Below are 6,297 nucleotides of genomic sequence, written 5' to 3'. Positions count from 1 at the left end.
AAAAAGGCTTCTTATCTGTAAGCAGATTGCTCAAGCCACAATGCTAGAAAATAGTCAGATATGAAGGGATACCTCTGGCAAGTTTATAGACTGCAGATGGATGAAACAGGGCTGTGTCCTGCCCTTTCCCAGGGGTGTTCACAGTCAACGGGCAAGACAGTGAGTCAGCAGAGCACAGGGGTAACAGGTACAGGCTCTGAAGTCATGGTGCCCAGGTACCTAGCCAGGCTCTGTTGCTTACTGGCCATATAAGCAAATTTCTTAATTATTCAGATTGTTTCCTCACCAGTCAAACGGGGATAATATTACCATTGTTGTGAGATAAGGAATGTGAAATAACATGCTAGTCTTTCTTATAGTAATAATTGTCTCACTTATGATACAGATTTAATTTTATACTGGGAGAGGCAATTTACTATCCCTGCTATCAGCCTTAACCTTCACCTACTGGTGCCCAGTACTTGTGCTCTTCATAGGCCTCTTCAGGTCTTCCAGGTAGTCCAGTAGGAGACAGAAAGACAGAAATGTAGGAGAGAGTACTGTATTCCAGGGTCTGGGCTTTAGCTTTGCAGGAGAGAAGGGTAAGAACTAACATTTGTTAAGCTGTTACCATGTCCCAAGCTGTGCTAAGTAGTCCTTTTATATTCATTTTCTCAATCTGGTGGGTATTTTTATCTTCACCACTTTAATTTTACCTAGACAACTGAGGCTCAGATTAAGTCTTAGTCAGTAGCAGAATCAGGATTGCAAATTCAACCCTTTTCCTTATGTTGTAGTGAGCCTGGATTTCTAGTAGTATCTACTCACTTATTCATTCATTATTTTTAAAATAATATTTATTAAGACCCCTTACAGAGGCTGCTGGTTACCCCTCAGTGTCTGCTCTCCTCTTCTTCCTTATTCATTGAACTCTTAGTTTTTAGGTACACAAATGACTGTCAAGAGTACAGACTCTTGACCTCCCTTGCAACTGGAAGTAGGCGTGTGTCCATGTCCTTACCAATGGCATGCAAAAGGAAGTATTCTTAATGGGCAGGGGGTACCGTTATTCCCACTCTTGCCCTTTGCTGCTGATGGGATTTCAGACAAGATCATGGGAGCTTGAGCGGCCAGCTTGAACCATGAATGAAAGCCATGTGCTGAAGATCACAGAGCAGCCAGGAAGGAGCCTGGCTCTCACACTGGAACTGTCACACTAGTCCTGGATTGCTTATATTCAGTCTTATATGAAAGAGAAATAATCTTTCATGTTTAAGCCACTCTTATTTTGGGCTTTCTGACACATGCAACCAAACTTAACATAGTATCTCCATAACAGGAAGTTCCAAGGTTCATTTTCTTCCTAAAGTTACTTAGCTAATACTTCCTTTCTTAAGATTTACATTAACTGTCAGACTCTTTAACTATTTGAAAGATCCCAATAATTGTTTTGGATATTAAAATTAATAGCATTTACAATCATTAATTGCAGCATTTTAATGTTGCAATAATAAACACTCCTGTTTATTTCCACTGACCATTACAATTTCAACATATAAAACACATAAAGAGGTTTGTCTCTTTGAAAATAACTATTCAGGTATTAATGGTAAGTTCAACTGAGATGACTGGAGTAGATGAATAAAAGAGACATAAAAGAAAGGCATGATTTACACATTTTGTTGAAATCCATTTGAAGATAACTGCCAATAGAAGTGGGGAGGTCTGCATGGAATCTAGGAAAGAACTTAAGGTGGCCTAGGTCTGAGCTCACAGCAGAGAAGGCTGCCATTGCAGGCACAGGTTTTGTGGGACAGCAAGAGCCTCAGAATTAGGTGATGATGACCATCAAAACCATTTGATTAACTTTTCTCACTTTGACTCTATATTCATTAAGCTACCTCTGATTATTATGTGGTTTGAGCGAGAAAAAGAGAGAGAGAAAAGAGGGGTCACCTAAGGGTCTATGAGGTTTTACCAGAGTAGCCAGCTAGCTCCCTTATCTCTCATCTCAATCAACTCTGCCAGAATTAATAAACCAAATGTGATTGCTTTTGTTAAAAACACCAATCAACCAATATTTGGTTTTAAATACTTAACAAAAAAATTCTTAAAAAGTTCTCTATCTTCCTAATACAACCAAAGAATAATTTCATTAGTAAATATTTTGATGTACACTTAATGATTTGACTACCATGATTTTAAAATACAAAGATACCAATAATTAAACAATGGGAAGGATGTGCTAATGATATGACCTTGTAAGAAAGGACCCCAGCCTAATTCTTCATTGATTAGCACCTGGGTTAGTGGCTTCCAGCTTCAAATGCACAGCTGTATCCTATGCTTTAAAAAATTCTGATTGGCTTCACTCAAGACTAGTTACATCAGAATCTCTGGGATAGGACCAGGAATCAGTATACACACACACACACACACACACACACACTCTCTCACATGTATATATATATACACTCCCTAAGTGATTCCAAAGTTCAGTCAAGACTGAGAACCACCGATCTGGATTTTGAGAATAATATTTGAGGTTACAGTCCTGTTTTAAATGAAAAGTTTCATTTGTTTGTGTTTGCTTTTGTGGACTTCTGCAGTTATTTTTGTTTTGCTTTCGTTTAAGAGTTGTCATTGCAAGGATGACTCCCTCACACGGGAAGCAGAAGCAAAAAGTGTTAAAAGTTTCGTTCTTTTTTCTCTGATAAGTCAGGACATATCTAAAGACAGAGTGTAACACTGGCACATGTCAAAGACAGACTCAGAGATAGATTCACTCAGAAAAGGAGTTTACTTGCAAAAGATGCAAGGGAGTTAGACGGAAGGACTAGTTTGCCAAATACCAGTACTTCAAGAAAAACAAAAATACCCTAAAATTACCAGGATTACCAGTTGACAGTAGTCTGTTCATGGTGGAAAAACAGTAACTTTCTCACATGGTTATACTCACAAAGGTCAGACAAATCGTTAGACATTAGCAAGGTAAATATTAGAGTTTAAACTGTTTGAAGGGAGTCCAACGAAATAGTCAAGGTTTTATTGTTTTGGAGATCAGAAAATCAGGATGACCCTGCAGTTTTTGGGTTATCCCCTATTAAGTTTAGTCATATTGGAAGGAGGCAGAAGGCTCAGATATTGCTTTTACATACCCTCAAGCCACCAAGCTGGTTCCATCCTGAGAAGGAAGTCACGAAGCTTACTTCCTGCGCGCGCTCAAGCCCAGGCTAAAGGGGGCGGGGCGAGGCCGCGGGGACTTGTGGGAAAGCGCAGGAGGCGGGGCTCTGCGTGAGTCACTGCGGGGCTGACTGGGCTGCAGTGCGGCGGGTTACGGCCTGGTCAGGTGAGCGGGCGTTGCGGTCCTCGCTGCCCGGAGCAGCGTAGGGAATCCTTGGGGTGGCCGGTGGGAGGAGAGGTAGTGGTTATGGGTAGCGGTGAGGCGGGGCGGGCTAGGGCTAGCGGTGGAGGCGCACGTTGAGGCGGCGCGTCGGTGTCCAGGGTAGCGGCGTCCCGGGGTGCGCGTTCCCGGAGGGGCTCGCCCTGGCAACACGGGCCTACGCGCTCTGCTTTGCGGACGGACCCTCCACCCTGCTGCCCGGGGTATTGGGCGATTTGCAGTGCTCGGGAAGGCAGAGCCGCCCTCCCGCAAAGACGGCGGTGGGACCCGCCCCCTTGCGGCGTGGGTGTGCGGCGTTCGCCCGGACAGCGCGTGTGAAAGTGATACCCCAAGCGCTGGAAGTTTCTGATTGCTGGCTCGCACCCCTGCCCCATCGCAGGGTCCCTGGGAGAGTTTTTGGGCCTGCTCGAGCAGCAGCGGTGATGGGTGAAATGGGAAAGCATCTAGCACCCGTCAGTATCTGACTGACTTGTTGCGCTTTTATTCATTTATTTGAGTCCCCGACAAAGTGTTGTACCAGTTTTGGTTTTGAATGAGATGTACATGTATGATCCAACATGGACACTGCCTGAAAGAAGCTTAAACCTAATTTAGTTGTTGAGGCTACGGGTCAGAAGACCTATCTGCATCTGCAGCTGTCCCTTCTTAGTGAGGTATTTTTCACTGTCCTAAACAAATATTTTTCTAATTCCGTCTACCTCCCTCCCACCTTCTCTCCCCTCTCCCTCAAGCTTTGAATCTTCTTCCACCTTTTTGGAGACTTTGCCCCATCACTCATCCTTTTTCCTGTATCTTTTACTTTGTTCCTCTTCCCCCAGACTGTGCTCAAGAACAAGTCTTACATTATCAAAGGCAAATGTACTCTAATTTCATTTGCTTAACTCATTTCATTCCCCCCTCCTTTTTTTTTTTTTTTTTTTTTTTTTTTTGTCCAAGGCTGGAGTGCTCTGAGGCCATCACCGCCCACTGTAGCCTCCATCTTCCGATCCTCCCACCTCAGCCTCCTGAGTAGCTGGAACTATAGGCACCCGCCACCACACCTGGCTGATTTTTGTATTTTTGGTAGAGACGGGGATCTCGAAGTGTTGCCCAGGCTGATCTCGAACTCTTGAGCACAAGCTATTCCCCCGCCCCCCAACCTTTGCCTCCCAAAGTGCCGGGATTACAGGCATGAGCCACAGCGGTTGGCCTTCCGCCCTTTAAAAAAAATCTCAATGAAACTCTGAATAGAGGTCAGGCGTGGTGTCTCACGCCTGTAATCCCAGCACTTTGGAAGGCTGAGATGGGCGGATCACTTGAGGTCATGAGTTCCAGACCAGCCTGGCCAACATGGTAAAACCCCGCCTTTACTGAAAAAAAAATACACAAATTGGCCGGGTGTGGTGGCCTGCACCTGCAATCCCAGCTACTCGGGAGGCTGAGGCAGGAGAATCACTTGAACCTAGGAGGTGGAGGTTGCAGTGAGCTGAGTTCGTGCCACTGCACTCCAGCCTCAGCGACAGAGTGAGACTCTGTCTTAAAAAAACAAAAACAAAACAAACAAAAAAACCCCAGCAACTCTGAATAGTCTTTATATGACTAAACATAATGCACTTTCTTTCCCTCTATGTATTCTCCGTGCCATTTGGCACTGCTAACCTCTCTCACTTTCTTGAACTCATTTTTTGTCTTCTGTGACAGTACACTCTAGGTTTTCGTCCCAGCTGTCTAGGTGCTACTGCCTACTTTTTTCTTCCTTGGCATCTCTTCCTCCGTTTAGTATTCTCCAGGTTCACTCCACTCCCAGTTGTCACAATGGTTAAACATGGCCACATCCTTGATTCTAGCTTCTACCTTTATGCTAGTGACACCGGCATTTATCTCTAGTCCTATGTAGCTACCTATGGAATATCTCCTCGCCCCATTAGCATATCCCAAACAAATTCTGCATATCCCAAACAAATAATCTGACTTTCTGTTTGCCCTCCAACTGACGCGTCTTTTCCTTTTAGCATTGTATTTCTTGACTCAAAATGGCATCAGTAATCTTACCAGGCTCCCAAGCCAGAAATCTAGGCCTCTGTTTGAGTCTTTCTGTGTTCTCCAACACCTCAGTCTAATCAGTCATCAAGTTCTTTTTATTTTAATACCTTGATATTTTCATATAACTTTCAGAATATAGGTTATACCTCATGGCCTGCCATTTCAAGTCTGTCCCATGTCCACCTCTTTAATCTTCTCTTTCTTCATTCTCCCTTATAATTCCTCACTCTGCTTGCCTTCTCCCTGTTAGTCACTTGGTGGGCCCCTTTGAAATCCAGCTAAGTTCCAACACCTCTGGGGACTCCTTCCTTGACTCTACCACCCTACCATCTGATCCATGCCTCTTTTTTTGCAGTCAGTTCTGTAGCATCTGTATGTACCTCTCACACAGGGTTCTCAACCAGGGGTTATTTTTACCTCTCAGGGAACATTTGGCAGTGTCTGGGATTCTTGGTTGTCACAGTCCATGAGGGGAAGGGATGATCCTGGCACCTAGTTGGTAGAGGACAGAAATGTTGCCAACTATCCTACAGTGCACAGGACAGCACTCTTACAACAACTTTTTTGGCCCAAAATGTCAGTGATCCCAAGGTTGAGAAACCCTGCCTAACCTATTTTGTTACTGGTACTTTATATATTTTTTTCTTCTCTGCTACACAAGGGACCTCTTGTTTTTGCATCCCTAAATCTTGATTCAGGGCCTTTCACATAGAAAAAGTTAAATGTTGGAAGAAAAAGAAATAAAGGAGGTAATTGCTCAACTCCAGAGATGAGCAGCCTGTCTGCTACCACAGGCTGCTTGATAATTTCAGTGATTTTTCTCCCAATTACCTTTCTTTAATGTTGCCTTTCAAGGATGCTCAAACTTGTCTATTTTTCATTTGTTTATTCAG

The 6,297-nt window shown here is 43.8% G+C and overlaps 1 protein-coding gene across 3 annotated transcripts in view; it reads left to right on the top strand.

Moving 5' to 3' along the window:
- Positions 1 to 3,241: 3,241 nt before the first annotated feature.
- RPAP3 (RNA polymerase II associated protein 3) overlaps positions 3,242 to 6,297 on the top strand; it is a 44,741-nt gene continuing 41,685 nt past the window's right edge. For all 3 annotated transcript variants that reach the window (XM_025403322.1, XM_025403321.1, XM_025403320.1), the window contains exon 1: positions 3,242 to 3,328. The gene's annotated coding sequence lies outside the window, so the exon portion shown is untranslated. The remainder of the gene's footprint in view (positions 3,329 to 6,297) is intronic.

The sequence above is a fragment of the Theropithecus gelada genome, chromosome 11 (assembly GCF_003255815.1).
Source record: "Theropithecus gelada isolate Dixy chromosome 11, Tgel_1.0, whole genome shotgun sequence".
Taxonomy (NCBI): Eukaryota; Metazoa; Chordata; class Mammalia; order Primates; family Cercopithecidae; genus Theropithecus; species Theropithecus gelada.
This window is presented reverse-complemented; position numbering and strand designations above follow the sequence as displayed.